Source organism: Anabrus simplex, chromosome 14 (genome assembly GCF_040414725.1).
Source record: "Anabrus simplex isolate iqAnaSimp1 chromosome 14, ASM4041472v1, whole genome shotgun sequence".
Taxonomy (NCBI): Eukaryota; Metazoa; Arthropoda; class Insecta; order Orthoptera; family Tettigoniidae; genus Anabrus; species Anabrus simplex.
The window spans coordinates 17,437,366-17,459,788 of record NC_090278.1 but is presented as its reverse complement, the minus strand read 5'-3'; the positions used below and the strand labels follow the sequence as shown (position 1 = coordinate 17,459,788).

General features: G+C 40.4%; 1 long non-coding RNA gene across 1 annotated transcript in view; it reads left to right on the top strand.

Annotated features, from left to right (window-relative positions):
• LOC136885526 (uncharacterized) overlaps positions 1–21,259 on the top strand; it is a 70,792-nt gene extending 49,533 nt beyond the window's left edge. Inside the window, exon 4 of the long non-coding RNA XR_010861548.2 lies at positions 21,207–21,259. This is a non-coding gene — a long non-coding RNA (uncharacterized lncRNA). The remainder of the gene's footprint in view (positions 1–21,206) is intronic.
• The last annotated feature ends 1,164 nt before the right edge of the window (positions 21,260–22,423 follow it).

Sequence of the window (22,423 nt, the reverse complement as noted above, 5' to 3'; positions counted from 1 at the left end):
CACCATCCACTCAATAGTCAAGGAGACATATCTCTCAGTTTCATTTACAAGGTATACAAACACCTCTACGAAAATGTAAAGGGCGTCTATGCTCTATGAATTCATCTAGGAGACTGCGCTCCGAAACTTATACCCTTTCTGCCTTACCAGAGCATCTTTGATCACTAATGTTTACACTTTCCAGGCCCCTCGAGGCACCACCTACATTTTGCAATTTAAACAGAATTCGCTGTCTTAAACACTCAGCAGTTTAACCTCTTAACATAAATGGTTGTATTTTACAGTAGTATCGAAAACTCATTCTACCGGGCCTTTGCGGGAAGAAAAAAACCAGGTTAATGTTACTGGCCCAAAAATGAAAATGATGCGCAGGCGGACACTTGCACTCCTTGAAACTTACACTTAGACGCTTAAAACTCTAGTTGAGCTCATTGCCCGAAGTTTCAGATGGAGAAAATTTACGTTACACACAGAAAACTGTTACAAAATCATAGTCTCCTCGAAGTCAAGTTGATAGAGAACTCAAGAGGGTTTCACACTCTCTATTCCTAAATTTAAGCTAGATGCTTTTCGGATGGTTTGAAACTTAGAGAGGAAATCTACATTTTCGATGATTGGAAATTTAAGGTTACATTATTAAAGATTGAAAACCTTCCCCTCGAGCTAGCTGTCACGTAGATATTAAATAGCTGCCATTACCTTAATCTGCAGTAAAGTTCGGTAAAGGGCGACACGCCCCGCTTCCTCAGCACACACTCAGTAAACTTGACGATCAATATGACAAGGGTGCTCGAAAAATGATTTTATACCCAAGGGGAAGGTTCTAGAGAAGTCTAGGATAACGCCCGACACACCTACAAATTTTATTGGACATTCAAAAGCGTACAAGACGGTTCCTGTTGGCTAATTAAATAGGTAGAAGGTGAAAAAATACATATACAAAAATTCCTTTTGGGCAATTTTGAAGTTGATGGAGCGAGATCTAACACACAAAGAACAAAGAAGAATCAACTCAGTGTAGTAAACCTCAAAATAAAAAATATATTTCAGAGTACCTCTTCACACTAGAGGGAACAACATAAGTTTTTCTTGGTAGCGACATTTATAGAGAAAAGTTCAGACTTTTTGCACTAGTTGTTGCAATCATTATATTGAAGATAGAGAATGTATTAGCCAAGGATATTGTGTGTGGTCTTTATAGGCTTAATCTTTTAAGTGATGTATTCTTCAGCATAATAGGATTGTGATTGTGGTTATTTATATTGATTTCTATACGATAGTATGTTATCTGTTTTTTCCTCAGTATGTTTTATGATATAACCTCTTCATTTTGTATGTGTATACATCTTCAGTCTGGGAAGCCAAATTTGTTTGTTTACTTATACTACTTAGTTACCATAGCCCTTGAATGATCAGCTGGTGATCACGTAAGTAAGGTTAACCTACATCATGCATTGAGAAGGATGATTCAAACGGAAGTAATGTTTCAGCTAATGACAAAAGTAATTCCTCTCAGCCTGTGTGTAAGCATTGCGGGCAACTCGGGGGTCAATATTCATATCTCAAAGTCACATCCGAATGAGCACCGAACACGGCTAGTGAATAGACAGATAACTGGAGAATCGAACCACCAAGTAAGAACTGAAATAAATTTAGGAACATCTGCAGAAAAAGGGCATGAATCTAGAAAAGAAATAAAACAACAAAACACACATAACTGGTATTACCAAGAACAAATGGTGATATGGAGGGAAAAGCTACAAGGTGACATCAATGATTCTGATTTTTTCTTATTTATAGAAGACTTTCTAAAGTTTCTGTCCACTGGAATTGATTTGCCTGGGCCTAAACACCCAGCAAGGAAATTTTACGAGGCGCGTAAAAAGAAATTGCATCTTAATACGGAAAAAGGATATAAACAAAGTTCAAATCCGCAAAGGTCCGCTAATACGGATAGAAAAAAAGACGAAGTAAATATTTATATCAGTTAACTCAATTTCAGTTCCAGAAAAGCAGTTAGAACTTCCTTCATGAAAACAATGAAAGATATCTGATTAATTCTCAACATGTATATGGCTATTTCTATGAAATATTAGGACATGAAAATAATTCAGTGAGAGAAAATTATCCCCCAAAGGTGAGTGAAGCTACACAAACGGTTTACAATGATACGTTTAATGGTGTTATATCTCAAGATGGAATACAGCTTGCAACAAGTAGAATTGCGGTGGACACTTCACCTGGACCTGATTACGTCATCGTTAGAGCTATTAAAAGTGACATCGCTTCCGAGATAATTACCACAATAGCCACTCGTATGCTTCAAACAGGACAGGTACCACCGTGTTTTAGAAAGGCAAGAACCGTTCTTACACACAAGGGAGGTGCCCCTGATGACATTGCAAACTGGAGACCAATCACAATATTTTCTGTTGTTAGGAGAGTAATTGAGCGAGTTCTTGATAAACGCTTGAGAGAATACGTTGCTTTTAATCCACAACAACGGGGATTTATATCTTCAGCCGATGCACATATCAATACTTCTAAAGTCGATTCGGTTGTAAATTCCGCGAAACAGAACAAAACTGATCTAACAGTGATTTTTCTAGACGTCAGAAAGGCGTTTGACAACATTCGCCACCTTCATTTACATGAGACCTTGTGGACATTAGGAATACCTGAGAAATTAAAGGAGCCGGGCTGAGTGGCTCAGACGGTTAAGGCGCTGGCCTTCTGACACCAACTTGGCAGGTTCGATCCTGGCTCAGTCCGGTGGTATTTGAAGGTGCTCAAATAGTCAGCTTCGTGTCGGTAAATTTACTGGCACGTAAAATAACTCCTGCGGGACCAAATTCCGGCACCTCGGCGTCTCCGAAAACCGTAAAAGAGTAGTTAGTGTGACGTAAAACAAATAACACTATTATTATAAATTAAACGAACTAATAGTTAATATCCAGACAGGAAACACTACAAAAAATAGAAACTGTAACTGGAAAGACAGCCACCTTAAGCCTAAAAAGGGGTGTTATGCAGTGCTCACCTCTTTCTCCCTGTCTCTACAATCTAGCAACAGATCATATTTTAAACGAACTAACTGAAGCCACTATGGATTTTCTTTATACCACATCTTCCACCTTTAGCGATCATGGGTTTCGCTGATGACTTGGTTGTCATATGAAATAGTCGAACAGCAGCACTTGAGCTCTCGAAAATAGTCACAAGGAGATTTCATGAAATAGGGCTTTATGTCAAACCAATGGAATCTGCAGCAGTCTGCATCGAACGCGGAAAGTTATTCGAAGACCCAGCTGAATTTAAGAGCTATGATATATCGAGTTTGCGACGTGGGGAAACAATCCGCTATCTGGGAGTTAACTTTTCAAATGAAATAATTTTTCAACCTACACAGGAGCTTAAAAAATTACAGAATAAAATTGAGAAATTGGTTTCTTCTCCACTATTACAGGCTGACCAGAAATTTTAAGTAATAAACACAGTTATATGCCCATCTCTCATAAACACATTCCAAACTATCAAGCCAGAGAAGATTCCGAAAGAGTTCCTTGCTGATACAGACATACTAATTCGAAGTGCTCTTAAGGAAATTCTTCAAGTACCTGCAGACATTCTTAATAGAATGGTCTACACTGAGAAAAAATATAAGGGGTTGGGACTCTTCTGCGCCACTTGGGAAGCTCATCTTCAGCACATTAACATCTGTGAGGTACTATTTAGCTCAGGTGACGAATACATCCGTGCTACAAGAAATCTGAAATAAGAAATAACTCTGTCACTACAATCCCTCAGTGTCCATCCATCTAACAATTTGCTACATCCACGCCTAGAAATAACAGATGCTAGGAAAGTGAGAAGAGTACTGAGAGAAAGGGCATTCAGTGAGTGGAGTAACTTGCAGCCGAAAGGAAGAGGTGTATGTTTGTACAATGAATATACTCCTGCCAACTCCTGGATTCGAGACCATCAAGGCTTATCATGTAGTGAATGGCGTGAAGCAATTAAGATGACAGCAAACATTTCAGCAGTTAGATCGGTACCAGGAAGATCTCAGAACGATTCCCTTTGTAGGCGCTGCCTGAAGGAGATTGAAACTCTTGCACATGTTCTGGGATCTTATCCTCATGGTGAACTTTTAAGGAATACGCCTCATCATAACATCCGCTCGTTAATTGCGGCGACGCTAAAAGACCACGGTTTCCAGGTATTTGAAGAGGTTCATGGCTTAGCGGACAACGGAAGCCACAGAAGGCTTGACATCATTGCTTTCAAGAATAAGAAGAGAGGTTACATCATCGACCCCACAATTCGCTTTGAAAGCCATAAGTCGCAGCCCTTAGATGTTAACCTCGAGAAGAGGAATATTTACTTACCAACAATTCCTTACTACAGGGAGAAATACCAGATAGAGGAAATCGACATAGTAGGTCTGATGATTGGAGCAAATTTCAACAATCTTCTTCTGCATAAACAACTGACAAAAAATCTTCCACCTGGGTGACGGCCCTAAATGCTGATCAGTGGTGATTGATGGATTTTATGATTGATTGATTGATTGATTGATTGATTGATTGATTGATTGATTGATTGATTGATTGATTGATTGATTGATTGATTGAGACAGTGATGGGTTATTGGGTCTTAATATGATGTACAGAGTAGGATGATGGATATTTCTGTAATTATGATTTAAGCATTGTCCACTTGTTAAGAAAGTGGTAGGAATAATGTGGGATTATTTTGTACTAGGAAATGTACCCGGGGTTCCCTACGGTATTCTGCATTGTATATGGATTTCCTCGTAACTTACTGTGAAGGCAATGTGTAAGATTACATTAAATTGCATCTACAAACGGACTTCACCAGCAGTGTTCTGCATGGTTGGTGCTATGGAATTCTCTCGTATCTCTTATATTTATGTTGTAGATTCAGTTAGTCATTGATTGAGGTGAAATTTGGTACAGTTTTCACATACTACTTCTTACTTTGATACTCATGTCACACTGGAATCATAAAATTTGGCGAACATATGGCCACTGGTCATGCCAATGTGCGTGCCGAATGTCATGATTGCATCTTTCCTACAAGTGTGCCAAATGATAACATATACGTGTAAAAAGTACAAAATTAACTTGAACTCGAAAAATGCAGTTCTGTTTAACGTATAAGGGATACAGATACGACAAAAAGTCAAAGGCCCAAAGTAGTAGATCTCTCCAAACTGAAAGGCGATTGTACTTCCTCTTTTGTGATACGACTTACCGTTTAGCCACCAATTGTTCCGGAACGAAGGTCTGCACCGTTATTAAAATTGCATCCAAATTCCGATATTTACCGGGCCAAAAGTTATACATTTGTATAGCTTGGAATATTTCCTCAAAGAAAGGAGTGTCCAGGTTTCGGGATTAGCACTCGCATACATACGGAGTAATTAAGGAAGAAAGTAATACAATTGAGAAAGCTGAAATTAATAAAGTAAATCCGTGTCTTCATCCCGACGTGGTGCAGCTCCCCCAATGGAGGTGAGCTGCATGTGCCATTTCAACCACATACCAGCACTTCTGCCATTCTTAAATTTCTGGAAGTACCGAGAAACGAACCCGGGCCACCGAGCACGGCAGCTAATAACACTAACCGTTATGCTACGGATGCGGACTGTTGAAATTAATAGAAAATATAATTATAACTGAGAACAGCCGGATATGTAAATACCAAGTGGATGCACTGGAAAATCAAATGTTCCTCAATAAACCTTGATGGTATGAGTTACTGATATAAGAAAGCGGTAACGGAGGAGAAATTTAGGCGCAGGGATTCATAGGTAAACAGATAAGGAGATGACTAATGGTGTTATTACTTATGCTATTCGAGGACGGTTATAACCTCAAACGATATTCCGCCAATATCCTGCAGAATTTCCGATTGATGTCTCTCTTGTTTTCTACCCAAGGAACAACCACAAATTTACAGGAATGATGACGAAAATGGCAATACGTTACTTCCCTGTTGGCAAGCAGTCAGAGACGTTGCCATGGTAACCTGTAGGTTCGTTGTCGGTCTGTGTGTCACTCAATAAAGAGCATGATACCTGCGGAAAATAGTAATTTTCCCCTCATTTGAAGAGTAAGGTAAATTATGAACATAACAAAAGTTGTTTAGAATGAAGAGACGTTTCACATACAGTCCACGGAATTTAGAGGAAATCGTTAGTATAAGAGAAACTGGAGGAAAACCGTTATGGTTTTCCTAGAAATCCTCCGTCTTTTCATAGACATTAAAATGATGAGCTTATCAAAACCTTCCCCGGGATGAGTATACTCTGAATACGACGTTTGTTCGAGATATATCCAGCCGTTCCACCGTGATAACGGAACAGACAAACGGAGATACACGAAAAATAAAAACGACCGATTCGGTCTTTGGTTGACCTAAAACGGATAAATATCTGAAAAATTGGCAAAACAAACAAAACTAGAGACAGCGGATCCCCTACATTTTTATTTATATAGATACGCATGGACACGTCTAGAAGTGCAGATCTTTATTTCGAGAGTCTCTGCTTTGAAACTGTACGACATATCTGCAAACGGACTTCACCATCAGACGCCTCATTTAGTGTTCTGCATGGCTGGTCGATTGAGTTAGTCATTGAATGCGATGAAATTTTGTACAGTTTTCACATACTACCCATACTTTATATTATTTAAGTAGTATAATTGGACAGTTCGGCGGCCACCTCCACCTCAGGCTCCCAGTGGCCACCTCCACCTCCACCTCAGCCAGAGGCTTCCCAGTGGCCACCTCCACCTCCACCTCAGCCAGAGGCCTCCCAGATGCCTCCTCCACCTCCACCTCAGCCAGAGGCCTCCCAGAGGTCTCCTCCACCTCCCGCGGGAAATTTGAATTTGTAAACAAAGCCACGTGCTTTTTGACAGCTGTCATCGACAACAACGCATCGCTAACCTCAGTACTGCCATCTTGACGGGCCTAAACCTCAGTAGTGCCAACTTAACCTAACTAGCGCGAGGTAAACAAAGCCACGTGCTTTTTGACAGCCACGTGCTTTTTGACAGATTTGTAAACAAAGCCACGTGCTTTTTGACAGCTCTCATCAACAACAACGCATCGCAAACCTCAGTACTACCATCTTGACGGGCCTAAACCTTAGTGGTACCAACTTAACCTAACTAGCATGAGGTAAACAAAGCCACGTGTTTTTTTGACAGCCACGTGCTTTCCGACAGATTTGTAAACAAAGCCACGTGCTTTTTGACAGCTATCATCGACAACAACGCATCGCTAACCCCAGTACTGCCATCTTGACGGGCCTAAACCTCAGTAGTACCAACTTAACCTAACTAGCGCGAGATAAACAAAGCCACGTGCTTTTTGACAGCCACGTGCTTTTTTGACAGCTGTCATCCGCCATCTTTAAACTACAGAGCACCGTGCTGCCCTCTTTCGTCACCTGTCATCGGCAGTGCTGCCATCTTGACGGGCCTAAACCTTAGTGCTACCAACTTAACCTCACTAGCTCGAGATAAACAAATCCACGTGCTTTTTGACAGCTACGTGCTTTTTTGATAGCTGTCATCCACCATCTTTAATCTATAGAGCACAGTGCTGCCCTCTTTAGCTACTTACCTTTGAAATGTGGTGGCGGATAATTTGAAAAATGCTTTTCGACAAGCAGCCATCTTTAATCCAGAGAGAACAGTGCTGCCCTCTATGTGGTGGCGGCAAATTGAAAAATTCCACGTGCCCTTGTTTGAAAACAAACTCACGTGCTTTTTTGACAGCTGTCATCTGCCATCTTTAATCTATAGAGCACAGTGCTGCCCTCTTTAGTTTGAAATGTGGTGGTGGTAAATTCCACGTGCTCTTGTTTGGAAACAAAGCCACGTGCAGCTGTCATCCGCCATCTTTAATCAACAGAGCACTGTGCTACTATCATGCGGGCAATTTCATCACCTGTCATCCGCCATCTTTAATCCACAGAACACCGTGCTGCCCTCTTTATGGCTACTACCTTAAGCACGTAGTAGCGGACAATTTGAAAAGTTCTGTTAGCTATCATCCGCCATCTTTAATCAAGAGAGCACCGTGCTGCCATCTTTAGCTAGATACCTTTGAAATGTGGTGGCGGCAAATTGAAAAATTCCACGTGCTCTTGTTTGGAAACAAACTCACGTGCTTTTTCGACAGCTACCATCCGCCATCTTTAATCAACAGAGCATAGTGCTACCCTCTTTGTGATGGCGGCAAATTCCACGTGCTCTTGTTTGGTAAACATAGCCATGTGCAGCTGTCATCCGCCATCTTTAATACAGAGAGCACCGTGCTGCCCTCTTTATCGTAGTAGATGTAAATTCGTCACCTGTCATCCGCGGTGCTGCCATCTTTAGCTAGATACCTTTGAAAAGTGGTGGCGGATAATTTAAAAAGAAAAATTCTACAGCAGCCCTCTCTCGACGCTAATTGCATAAGATGGTGGCTATACATGACTCCTTAAGGGTGCTTACGCAAGATGGCTGCTATACACAGGTTCTTATGAGACGCCCTTGGGATGCTTGCGCAAGATGGCAGTTATACATGGCTCCTTATGAGATACCCTAGGGATGCTTGCGCAAGATAGCGGCTGATCTTATGGGATGGCTTAAGGGTCCTTGCACAAGATGGCTTGAGACGCCCTAAGGATGCTTGCGCAAGATGGCGGACACAAGATGGCAGCTATACATAACTCCTTATGAGACGCTTTAAGGGTGCTTGCGCAAGATAGTTGCTACTCTTAGCTTAGAGGCTAACGTGTCGTGATAGTTCGATTCATTAAATTTAGGGCTTAAATGCAAAATGTTAAATATATCGAAAACGGTGCACCGTAGAGCAAAACGGACAAAATTTTTCTGCCTAATACCTAGGTTCGCAGTATGAGGAACAAGAAAATCATAGTCTAATGATGAGATCAACGGTTCGGTTCCTACTTAGGCCCTTTGGCATTTGCTCTGTTTTAGCTTGTATTGAAGCGAGTCTTCGTAACATGATCAGGTCTAGCTATGGTAGAGAGTATAACGTACCGTGCAGGTTCGATTCATTAAATTTGGAGGCTTAAATGCAAAATGTTAAATATCTCGAAAACGATGCATCGTAGAGCAAAACGGACAAAATTTTTCCGCCTAATACGTAGGTTCGTAGTATCAGGAACAAGAAAAAACATAGTCTAATGATGAGATCAACGGTTCGATTCCTACTTAAGCCCTTTGGCATTCGCAGCTATCTATTTCTACAAGATGGTGGCTGCTCTTATGAGAAACAAGATGCCTTGAGACGTCCTAGGGATGCTTACGCAAGATGGCAGACACAAAATGGTGACTATACATAGCTCCTTATGAGACGGCCTAGGGGTGCTCGCACAAGATGGCGGCTACTCTTATGAAGAAAGCTAGCTTAGAGGCTACTGCGCAAGATAACAGCTGCTGTTATGCATGTGGTGGAGGGCAATTTGAAATTCTATGTGCTTAATCAACAGAGCACCCTGCTGCCCTCTTTAGCTGAAATGTGGTGGTGGATAATTTGAAAAATTCTTTTGACAGCTATCATCTTTAAAAACAATGGCGACTATACATAGGCTGTTAAGGTCTTATCATTCTCCTCCTCCTCCTCCTCCTCCTCCACCTCCTCCTCCTCCCCCCTCCTCCTTCTCTACCTCCTCCTCCGCCTCTTATGTCAAGGCATAGCTTTATATCGAACAAGTTTAAACCTGCATCGCGAAGGCAAGCGTGTGCAGCGATAACATTATTGTGCATGTTTAGACTTTCGAAACATAAGAAGAGTAGAATCAAACGCTGTACTCGATACGACATGTGATCAGAACATTGATTGATGCGTTCAGAAAAACAAAATAAGTGATCAAGACTAGAATCGAACAATGTACTCAATACATCATGTGTTTAGAATATGTCAGGGGATACGCTTGTTCTAAGAAGATCAGATTGAAACATAACAAGACTAGAATAGAACACTGTAATCGATGTTGTTAACTTCAACATGTGATCAGAACATTGATTGATGTGTTCAGAACACAAAATAAGTGATCATGACTAGAATCGAACACTGTACTCGATACAACATGTGATCAGAACATTGATCGATGTGTTCAGAACACGAAATAAGTGATCAAGACTAGAATCGAACACTGTACTCAATACAACATGTGTTTAGAACATGTTAGGGGGTACCCTTGTTCTAAGAAGATCAGAATGAAACATAACAAGACTAGAATCGAACACTGTAATCGATGTTGTTAACCTCAACATATGATCAGAACATTGTTTGATGTGTTCAGAGCAAAAGTACAATTTTGATGATTTGCTTAGTGTAAAATCAAAAACTATGGAAACACACTGTGCACATATCGCGTAGCTAACTCGCTCAGTAAGCAATATTGCAAAACTACAACTTCAATGATTTGCATAGTGTAAAAATAAAAAACACACTGTACCCATACTGCGCAGCTAACTCGCTCGGTAAACGATATAGCCAAAGTATAACTTCAAATTATTTACCTTCCATCATTCGTCTTGTGTGTAAAAATCAGTCGAACAAGTTATCGCATAAACATGGCTGAAAAAAATCGTGATAGGGTATGGAACCCAGGGGTTACATCTTATCAGAAGGGCAAAAAGGATGAAAGGACTCTTCCTCCTCCTTACCGCACATTCCTTGGCTAAAGGGCTAATGGGCTAAAGGGCTAATGGGCTAAAGGGCTAAAGGGCTAAAGGGCTAAAGGGCTAAAGGTGCAACAACCTCATCGATCGCTATCAGCAAGAACGCTTGTACTTTGTTAAGTGTAGAAAATTAATCTTTATTTGTAAATGGTTTCATGTTCAGAACAAGGAATGGAAAATCCCCGAGGTGTGATGAGTTACGTTTTTCGAACTAGTGTTTGGAACACTGAACTTTTCAAGATGATAGCAGAGAGTTTAGCAATGTTCTGTTGTTGGATTTTAAATTCCGCGCTACAACATGCATAAGGTGGTAGCCTTGAGGTTTACCGCCGTAAAGATGGCAAGAGTGAGGTTAACAATGTTCTGTTGTTGGATTTTAAATTCCGCGCTACAACATGCATAAGGTGGCAGCCTTGAGGTTTACCGCCGTAAAGATGGCAAGAGTGAGGTTAACAATGTTCTGCTGTTGGATTTTAAATTCCGCGCTATAACATGCATAAGGTGGCAGCCTTGAGGTTTACCGCCATAAAGATGGCAGCAGTGAGGTTAGCGACGCTCTATTGTCCTTCAAAGTGAGGTTAGGGTTCGTCAAGAAGACAGCTGTCAAAAAGGCACGTGGCTATGTTTACCAAACAAGAGCACGTGGTCGTGACGTCACGGTCACGTAGTATGTTGCCTCAGCATGTAAAGTTCAATGTCTACACCTACGTAGTTAACACTCTGCTATGTTCACAAGATTTTTTACACATAACTATTCTTTATGCTTTAAGTTCATGCACATAGGCTATGCTAAGATAGCAGTACAAACACATGCGAACTTTGTACATCTAATGGAATAAGTTTAGTACTGTGTGCATCATGGATACATGATGTGTGCACGCATTTAATCTTGACTATACGTAATGCTGCTGCTTTGTTTACAAGATTTTTATACATTGCTATTCTTTATGCTTTAAGTTCGTGCACGCACAAGCGATACTCGTACGCTCTAGCAGGAGAAGTTTAGTACGATATTCGATACATACATTATCGATAGGTGATGTGTACACGCTTTAGAACATAGCTCATCTTTATGCTTTAAGTTCGTGCACAGAGGTTTGGGATACACAAAAGCGATTGCTACATGCTCTAGCGGAAGAAGTCTAGTACGATAGTCGATGCATGTAAAATCGATAGGTTATGCTAAGATAGCAGCACACTTACATGATTTTAGCACAATCTAGTGGAAAAAGTTTAGTATGAGTAGCAGCACACTTACATGATTTTAGCACAATCTAGTGGAAAAAGTTTAGTATGATAGTCGTTTCGTGCAAAATCATTAGGTAATGTGTAAACGCTTTGAAACAAGGCTATTCTTTGTACTTTAAGTTCATGTGTATGAGTTATGCTAAGATAGCAGCACAACCTAGCGGAAGAAGTTTTGTACGAGAGTCGATACATGCAAAGTCGTTAGGTAATTGTACACGCTTTGAAACATGGCTATTCTTTGTACCTTAAAGTCATGCGTATAGGTTATGCTAAGATAGCAGCACAATCTGGCGGAAGAAGTTCAGGGTGATCTGTACACGCTTTGAAACAAGGCTATTCTTTGTACTTTAAGTTCATGCGTCTTAGTTATGCTTGCGATAACGATGCATGTAAAATCGATAGGTTATGCTAAGATAGCAGCACACTTACACGATTTTAGCACAATCTAGTGGAAGAAGTTTAGTACGAGAGTCGATGCTTGCAAAATCATTAGGTAATGTGTACACGCTTTGAAACAAGGCTATTCTTTGTACTTTAAGTTCATGCGTCTTAGTTATGCTAAGATAGCAGCACAATCTACCTGAAGAAGTTTTGCACGAGAGTCGATACATGCAAAATCGATAGTTGATGCGTACACGCTTTAAAACATGACTATTCATTGTACTTTAAGTTCATGTGTATAAGTTATGCTAAGATAGCAGCACAACCTAGCGGAAGAAGTTTAGTACGATATTTGTTGCATGCAAAGTCGATAGGTAATGTGTACACGCTTTGAAACATGGCTATTCTTTGTACCTTAAGGTCATGCGTATAGGTTACGCTAAGATAGCAGCACAATCTAGCGGAAGAAGTTTAGTACGAGAGTCGATGCTTGCAAAATCGATAGGTAATGTGTACACGTTTTGAGACATAGCTCTTCTTTGTTCTTTAAGTTCATGCGTCTTAGTTATGCTGAGATAGCAGCACAATCTACCTGCAGAAGTTTAGTACGAGAGTCGATACATGCAAATTCGATAGTTGATGTGTACACGCTTTGAAACATGACTATTCATTATACTTTAAGTTCATGGGTATAGGTTATGCTAAGATAGCAGCACAATCAAGCGGAGGAAATTTAGTACGATATTTGATGCATGCAAAATCAATAAGTAATGTGTACACGCTTTGAAACATGGCTATTCTTTGTACTTTAAGTTCATGTGTATAAGTTATGCTAAGATAGCACAACCTAGCGGAAGAAGTTTAGTACGATATTTGTTGCATGCAAAGTCGATAGGTAATGTGTACACGCTTTGAAACATGGCTATTCTTTGTACCTTAAGGTCACGCGTATAGGTTATGCTAAGATAGCAGCACAATCTAGCGGAAGAAGTTTAGTACGAGAGTCGATGTGTGCAAAATCGATAGGTGATGTGTACACGCTTTGAAACATGGCTATTCATTGTACTTTAATTTTATGGGTATAGGTTATGCTAAGATAGCAGCACGATCTAGCGGATGAAGTTTAGTTCGATGGTCGATGCATGTAAAATCGATAGGTCATGTGTACACGCTTTGAAACATAGCAATTCATACTGCTGCTCTGTTCCCAAGACTTTTAAGCATAGCTAACCCTAATACTGCTCTTAACGACGTCGAGCTAAGGATTGATTACGTGACCGTGACGTCACGACCACGTGTTCTTGTTTGGTAAACATAGCCACGTGCTTTTTTGACAGCTGTCTTCTTGACGAACCCTAACCTCACTTTGAAGGACAATAGAGCGTCGCTAACCTCACTGCTGCCATCTTTACGGCGGTAAACCTCAAGGCTGCCACCTTATGCATGTTATAGCGCGGAATTTAAAATCCAACAGCAGAACATTGTTAACCTCACTCTTGCCATCTTTACGGCGGTAAACCTCAAGGCTGCCACCTTATGCATGTTGTAGCGCGGAATTTAAAATCCAACAACAGAACATTGTTAACCTCACTCTTGCCATCTTTACGGCGGTAAACCTCAAGGCTACCACCTTATGCATGTTGTAGCGCGGAATTTAAAATCCAACAACAGAACATTGCTAAACTCTCTGCTATCATCTTGAAAAGTTCAGTGTTCCAAACACTAGTTCGAAAAACGTAACTCATCACACCTCGGGGATTTTCCATTCCTTGTTCTGAACATGAAACCATTTACAAATAAAGATTAATTTTCTACACTTAACAAAGTACAAGCGTTCTTGCTGATAGCGATCGATGAGGTTGTTGCACCTTTAGCCCTTTAGCCCTTTAGCCCTTTAGCCCTTTAGCCCATTAGCCCTTTAGCCAAGGAATGTGCGGTAAGGAGGAGGAAGAGTCCTTTCATCCTTTTTGCCCTTCTGATAAGATGTAACCCCTGGGTTCCATAACCTATCACGATTTTTTTTCAGCCATGTTTATGCGATAACTTGTTCGACTGATTTTTACACACAAGACGAATGATGGAAGGTAAATAATTTGAAGTTATACTTTGGCTATATCGTTTACCGAGCGAGTTAGCTGCGCAGTATGGGTACAGTGTGTTTTTTATTTTTACACTATGCAAATCATTGAAGTTGTAGTTTTGCAATATTGCTTACTGAGCGAGTTAGCTACGCGATATGTGCACAGTGTGTTTCCATAGTTTTTGATTTTACACTAAGCAAATCATCAAAATTGTACTTTTGCTCTGAACACATCAAACAATGTTCTGATCATATGTTGAGGTTAACAACATCGATTACAGTGTTCGATTCTAGTCTTGTTATGTTTCATTCTGATCTTCTTAGAACAAGGGTACCCCCTAACATGTTCTAAACACATGTTGTATTGAGTACAGTGTTCGATTCTAGTCTTGATCACTTATTTCGTGTTCTGAACACATCGATCAATGTTCTGATCACATGTTGTATCGAGTACAGTGTTCGATTCTAGTCATGATCACTTATTTTGTGTTCTGAACACATCAATCAATGTTCTGATCACATGTTGAAGTTAACAACATCGATTACAGTGTTCTATTCTAGTCTTGTTATGTTTCAATCTGATCTTCTTAGAACAAGCGTATCCCCTGACATATTCTAAACACATGATGTATTGAGTACATTGTTCGATTCTAGTCTTGATCACTTATTTTGTTTTTCTGAACGCATCAATCAATGTTCTGATCACATGTCGTATCGAGTACAGCGTTTGATTCTACTCTTCTTATGTTTCGAAAGTCTAAACATGCACAATAATGTTATCGCTGCACACGCTTGCCTTCGCGATGCAGGTTTAAACTTGTTCGATATAAAGCTATGCCTTGACATAAGAGGCGGAGGAGGAGGTAGAGAAGGAGGAGGGGGGGAGGAGGAGGAGGTGGAGGAGGAGGAGGAGGAGGAGGAGAATGATAAGACCTTAACAGCCTATGTATAGTCGCCATTGTTTTTAAAGATGATAGCTGTCAAAAGAATTTTTCAAATTATCCACCACCACATTTCAGCTAAAGAGGGCAGCAGGGTGCTCTGTTGATTAAGCACATAGAATTTCAAATTGCCCTCCACCACATGCATAACAGCAGCTGTTATCTTGCGCAGTAGCCTCTAAGCTAGCTTTCTTCATAAGAGTAGCCGCCATCTTGTGCGAGCACCCCTAGGCCGTCTCATAAGGAGCTATGTATAGTCACCATTTTGTGTCTGCCATCTTGCGTAAGCATCCCTAGGACGTCTCAAGGCATCTTGTTTCTCATAAGAGCAGCCACCATCTTGTAGAAATAGATAGCTGCGAATGCCAAAGGGCTTAAGTAGGAATCGAACCGTTGATCTCATCATTAGACTATGTTTTTTCTTGTTCCTGATACTACGAACCTACGTATTAGGCGGAAAAATTTTGTCCGTTTTGCTCTACGATGCATCGTTTTCGAGATATTTAACATTTTGCATTTAAGCCTCCAAATTTAATGAATCGAACCTGCACGGTACGTTATACTCTCTACCATAGCTAGACCTGATCATGTTACGAAGACTCGCTTCAATACAAGCTAAAACAGAGCAAATGCCAAAGGGCCTAAGTAGGAACCGAACCGTTGATCTCATCATTAGACTATGATTTTCTTGTTCCTCATACTGCGAACCTAGGTATTAGGCAGAAAAATTTTGTCCGTTTTGCTCTACGGTGCACCGTTTTCGATATATTTAACATTTTGCATTTAAGCCCTAAATTTAATGAATCGAACTATCACGACACGTTAGCCTCTAAGCTAAGAGTAGCAACTATCTTGCGCAAGCACCCTTAAAGCGTCTCATAAGGAGTTATGTATAGCTGCCATCTTGTGTCCGCCATCTTGCGCAAGCATCCTTAGGGCGTCTCAAGCCATCTTGTGCAAGGACCCTTAAGCCATCCCATAAGATCAGCCGCTATCTTGCGCAAGCATCCCTAGGGTATCTCATAAGGAGCCATGTATAACTGCCATCTTGCGCAAGCATCCCAAGGGCGTCTCATAAGAACCTGTGTATAGCAGCCATCTTGCGTAAGCACCCTTAAGGAGTCATGTATAGCCACCATCTTATGCAATTAGCGTCGAGAGAGGGCTGCTGTAGAATTTTTCTTTTTAAATTATCCGCCACCACTTTTCAAAGGTATCTAGCTAAAGATGGCAGCACCGCGGATGACAGGTGACGAATTTACATCTACTACGATAAAGAGGGCAGCACGGTGCTCTCTGTATTAAAGATGGCGGATGACAGCTGCACATGGCTATGTTTACCAAACAAGAGCACGTGGAATTTGCCGCCATCACAAAGAGGGTAGCACTATGCTCTGTTGATTAAAGATGGCGGATGGTAGCTGTCGAAAAAGCACGTGAGTTTGTTTCCAAACAAGAGCACGTGGAATTTTTCAATTTGCCGCCACCACATTTCAAAGGTATCTAGCTAAAGATGGCAGCACGGTGCTCTCTTGATTAAAGATGGCGGATGATAGCTAACAGAACTTTTCAAATTGTCCGCTACTACGTGCTTAAGGTAGTAGCCATAAAGAGGGCAGCACGGTGTTCTGTGGATTAAAGATGGCGGATGACAGGTGATGAAATTGCCCGCATGATAGTAGCACAGTGCTCTGTTGATTAAAGATGGCGGATGACAGCTGCACGTGGCTTTGTTTCCAAACAAGAGCACGTGGAATTTACCACCACCACATTTCAAACTAAAGAGGGCAGCACTGTGCTCTATAGATTAAAGATGGCAGATGACAGCTGTCAAAAAAGCGCGTGAGTTTGTTTTCAAACAAGAGCACGTGGAATTTTTCAATTTGCCGCCACCACATAGAGGGCAGCACTGTTCTCTCTGGATTAAAGATGGCTGCTTGTCGAAAAGCATTTTTCAAATTATCCGCCACCACATTTCAAAGGTAAGTAGCTAAAGAGGGCAGCACTGTGCTCTATAGATTAAAGATGGTGGATGACAGCTATCAAAAAAGCACGTAGCTGTCAAAAAGCACGTGGATTTGTTTATCTCGAGCTAGTGAGGTTAAGTTGGTAGCACTAAGGTTTAGGCCCGTCAAGATGGCAGCACTGCCGATGACAGGTGACGAAAGAGGGCAGCACGGTGCTCTGTAGTTTAAAGATGGCGGATGACAGCTGTCAAAAAAGCACGTGGCTGTCAAAAAGCACGTGGCTTTGTTTATCTCGCGCTAGTTAGGTTAAGTTGGTACTACTGAGGTTTAGGCCCGTCAAGATGGCAGTACTGGGGTTAGCGATGCGTTGTTGTCGATGACAGCTGTCAAAAAGCACGTGGCTTTGTTTACAAATCTGTCGAAAAGCACGTGGCTGTCAAAAAAACACGTGGCTTTGTTTACCTCATGCTAGTTAGGTTAAGTTGGTACCACTAAGGTTTAGGCCCGTCAAGATGGTAGTACTGAGGTTTGCGATGCGTTGTTGTTGATGAGAGCTGTCAAAAAGCACGTGGCTTTGTTTACAAATCTGTCAAAAAGCACGTGGCTGTCAAAAAGCACGTGGCTTTGTTTACCTCGCGCTAGTTAGGTTAAGTTGGCACTACTGAGGTTTAGGCCCGTCAAGATGGCAGTACTGAGGTTAGCGATGCGTTGTTGTCGATGACAGCTGTCAAAAAGCACGTGGCTTTGTTTACAAATTCAAATTTCCCGCGGGAGGTGGAGGAGACCTCTGGGAGGCCTCTGGCTGAGGTGGAGGTGGAGGAGGCATCTGGGAGGCCTCTGGCTGAGGTGAAGGTGGAGGTGGCCACTGGGAGGCCTCTGGCTGAGGTGGAGGTGGAGGTGGCCACTGGGAGCCTGAGGTGGAGGTGGCCGCCGAACTGTCCAATTATACTACTTATTTATACTCATGTGACAGCCAGAATAATAAAATTTGGTTATCATATGCCCAGTGGTCATGTCAATATGCGTGCCGAATGTCATCATTCTATCTTTCCTATAAGTGAGCCAAAGGTTAACATATACGTGTAAAAAGTACAAAATTAACTTGAAATCGAGCAATACAGCTCTATACAGGGATAGAAATACCACAAAAAACATAGGTCCGAAGTTGTAGATCTCTCCAAATTGAAAGGCGATCGTGTTTTCTGTATTGTGATACGACTTGCCGTTTAGCCACCAATTATCCCGAAACGAAGGTCTGGACCGTCGTTAAAATTGCATTCATATTTCGATAAATTCCGGGGCTAAAAGTTATACATTTGCTTAGTTTAGAATATTTCCTCAAAGAAAGGAGTGTCCAGGTTTCGTGATTAGCACTCGCATGCATACGCAGTAATTAAGAAATAAAGTAATACAGTTAAGAAAGTTGAAATTAATAGAAAAGATTATAACAGAGTACAGCCGGATGAGGGCAAATATGTAAATACCAAGTGAAAGTATTGGATAATCAAATGCCCCTCAATAAAATATGTTGGTATGAGTTATGGATACAAGAAAGCGGTAACAGGTGAGAAATTTAGGGGCAGGGATTCTTAGGTAAACAAATAAGAAGATGACTAATGGAAACACGGAAAAAAGAGCAACTGCCGCAATCAGGGGAATCTACAGCGTAAAGAATATTACCTTTTCCACGCAAAAATAAGCCCAGTCCTAAAATAGGGTCTAGAAGTAATATGGGAAAAATTATCCCTGACAGACTTAAAGATCATAGAGAAAGTGAAAGCGCGATATTTAAAAAGAGCATTAGGAGTAGCGAAAACGGCCCCATCCAGACTTGTTTACGAACTAGCAAGAGAGACACTCTATATAGAGGACCTACGACTCCAGTTATTGCTGCCATACACCAAGCCAGCGAAGACACTTATCGAGGTTAGAGAGAAGAAACGACGAGGAATACCCTTAGACTTCTATACAACAGACGCTATGATAGGAGATAGGTGAACGTAAACCATAAACTAAGGAACGTACTCACCAGACTGGCAATTCATGGATTTCACCATAAAATCTGCCAGAACAAGAAATACCACGAACCATCCGAAAACTGTGTATGCGCACTGTGTAACCAACTCTGTGACAGGCACCACTTAACCATGTGTAATAAGAGGCAAAAGTTTATTGTTGAGTATAGGAAGGCATAACCGTGCACACTTAAAATGAACCACACAGCTAAATGAATATAATAGGGAGAAATGAGGGCGGATAAAACTGTTTGAATACTATATATTGAATATTATAATTAGATACTATTATATAGAATAAGCTACTAAGGAAGTGTAATATATGTCATGTATGTACCAATTTGGTCATTCGGCTGCAATAAATTCTTTCTATATTTCTATTATTACTTACGCTATTCGAGGACGGTTAAAACCTCCAACGATATTCCGCCAATATCCCCCAGAATGGCTGATTGACGCCTCTCTTGCTTTCTACTCATGGAACAACCATGAATTTACAGGAATGGTGACGAAAATAGCAATACGTTACTTCCCTGCTGGCAAGCAGTCAGACACGTTGCCTTGGTAACCTGTAGGTTCGTTGCCGGTCTGTTGGTCACTCAGTGCAAAGCATGGTACCCGCGGAAATTAGTAATTTTCTCCGTCATTTGAAGAGTAAGATAAATTATGAACATAACAGTTGTTTATAATGAAGAAACGTTTCACATACAGTGCACGGAGTTTACGGAAAACCAAGAGAAAATGGAGGAAAATCATTTTTAAATTATGTGCATATCAAAACCTTCACCGGAACGAGTATACACTAAATATGACGTTTGATCGAGATCTATCCAGCCATTTCGCCGTGATGGGGGAACAGGCAAACAGGCACGGAAATTAAAAAGCACGGATTCGATCTTGAGTTGACCTAAACGGATAAATATCTGAAAAATTGGCTAAACAATCGAAATTACAGACAGCGGGCCCCCTACAACTTTATTTACATAGATACAGGAGCATGGAGAGTAACAAAGAGGTGACAAGTTAATTCATGTATAGAATGATGGGAACAGGGGAACATGAATATAAGAGGATGAAGATAATAGGTAGTCAGTGTGGAAATAGGGATTAACAGAAAGAGAAGCAAGGAATGGTATTGAGCAAGATTTAGAGATAGTATTTATCCCTTCATGTTACTCCTTTTCTATCGCTACTTTGTCTACTGCTATCCTGTTGCATGTATCTTTTCATTTTCTTATCTTTCTTATCACTTATACGAAAAGCAGTGCTAAAAGGGGCTCTGGTTAAGACGTAGCTGGTCGTTATGCTAGTTAGGTTCCAAAAGGGTAAAAATGAAAATAAATAAATAAATAAATAAATAAATAAATGCAATGTAAATTTAAATCTTGTAACAGTTGTGTAGTATAATTTAAAGTGATTCCACATACTGTATATGAGTTGATTATATTTGTAAGTAAGAAGTTATGAGTAGAATTTTGTAAATGATATAAATTTATTAAAGGAGAGCTGTGTGATTAGTAAAAAATGGTTGATGTAAATTGTATAACACTGTATTTTAGGAAAATATCTTCTTCTCTTGTTAGTTTAAAATTTAGTGCTTGACAATAATGTATTTTGGTGTACTATTTGCCACCGAGGTAGACACCTCTTTTGATTTGTTTGTTACTTTCCATTCTTAAATGTATATATTTTAAATTGGGAGATAAATTATTTATCCTCTTATTGTACCAATATGAAATTTATTTTCTCAGCTGTTTCTTGTTTAGGCCTATCTATATACTCGTATTTTTATTCCTTTACTTCTTTATTCTAGTCGTCTTATTTCTTACTTATAGCCTTCCGAAGACATTAAGAAGGAAATATTTATAGAACAAAATACTGATGATCAGCTGCTGGCGTACATCAAAGAAGACACAAAGTACGTACACCACAAACCCTATACAATATGGAATATGTTGTACCTATTCACAGTTGTGTTCAACAGTGGTTGTTTTATCTTTGAAACTTACCATCTTTATCCTGTATTTACAGGGTTACATTTAAACACTAATATCTTAAAATTCTATTAGTTAAAATTACTTAAAATATTCAGGAATTTTAAAATCAAATTTATTGTTCCTTCATGTAGCTTTATTGAATATATATCTACAAAAAATTTCTAGAAGAACTAGATATTTCTGAAATATATTTGTTGACAGTACCTTTGATCGTCGCCATAAGACCTATCTGTACCATTTGTATAGGAACGCGTGGCCCTGAGCTGACCACATTTTGCCACTCCACCCTGGTCTTCATATTTATAGATTTGAGCAGGGTGAAAAAAAGTTGATTGAACTGATCGTCTGCTATCTATTACGCATGTAAGCAGAAATATGAATTGCGAAATTCCATTCAGCCTCGAATGCTCTTCTTGTTGGTACCCATAAAATTTCACTGGATATGCAAACTGTCAATTCCGAATAATACAGATAATCTTGAAATTTTCCTTTTGTTGACTTATATATTTTTGTATAAAATACATTTAATACAGTCCCATAAACACGCAATCCATAAGCGTTCTGTCATTCAAACACTATTTTGTGAAAGTAAGTCATTTATAGATATTGGACGTAGGCTTTAGGGGAGAGAATTGGAACGTATGAAGTGGAATGCTAGGGTGTGTAACATGTATCCCATTTTTACAATAGAATATCTATCAGTCTGCTTCTTTAGTGGTAGTCCAGTCCTGCCTCGTGGCAGTGTCCGGTGTTGTGATTGGTTGTCTCCAGTTAGATCGGTCTAAGACCATGTCTGTATATAGTTTCATAACTTTCGGTTCCCTGTGCACTGTATCTGTTCTTCGCTGTCTTGTTCGTCCCTTGCGCCTCTTTCCGCTTACTTCCTATGTATATGCTGACTTTCACAATATATTATCCTCTGCACGCAACAATTGCCCACACCAGCGCACACGGCTGTCATCAATTTTCTTCTGAATCGGTGCAATGAAAATCTTTTCCTAATCACATCATTTGAAATGTGATCTACTCTAGTTATGCCCGCCTTCCACCTCAGC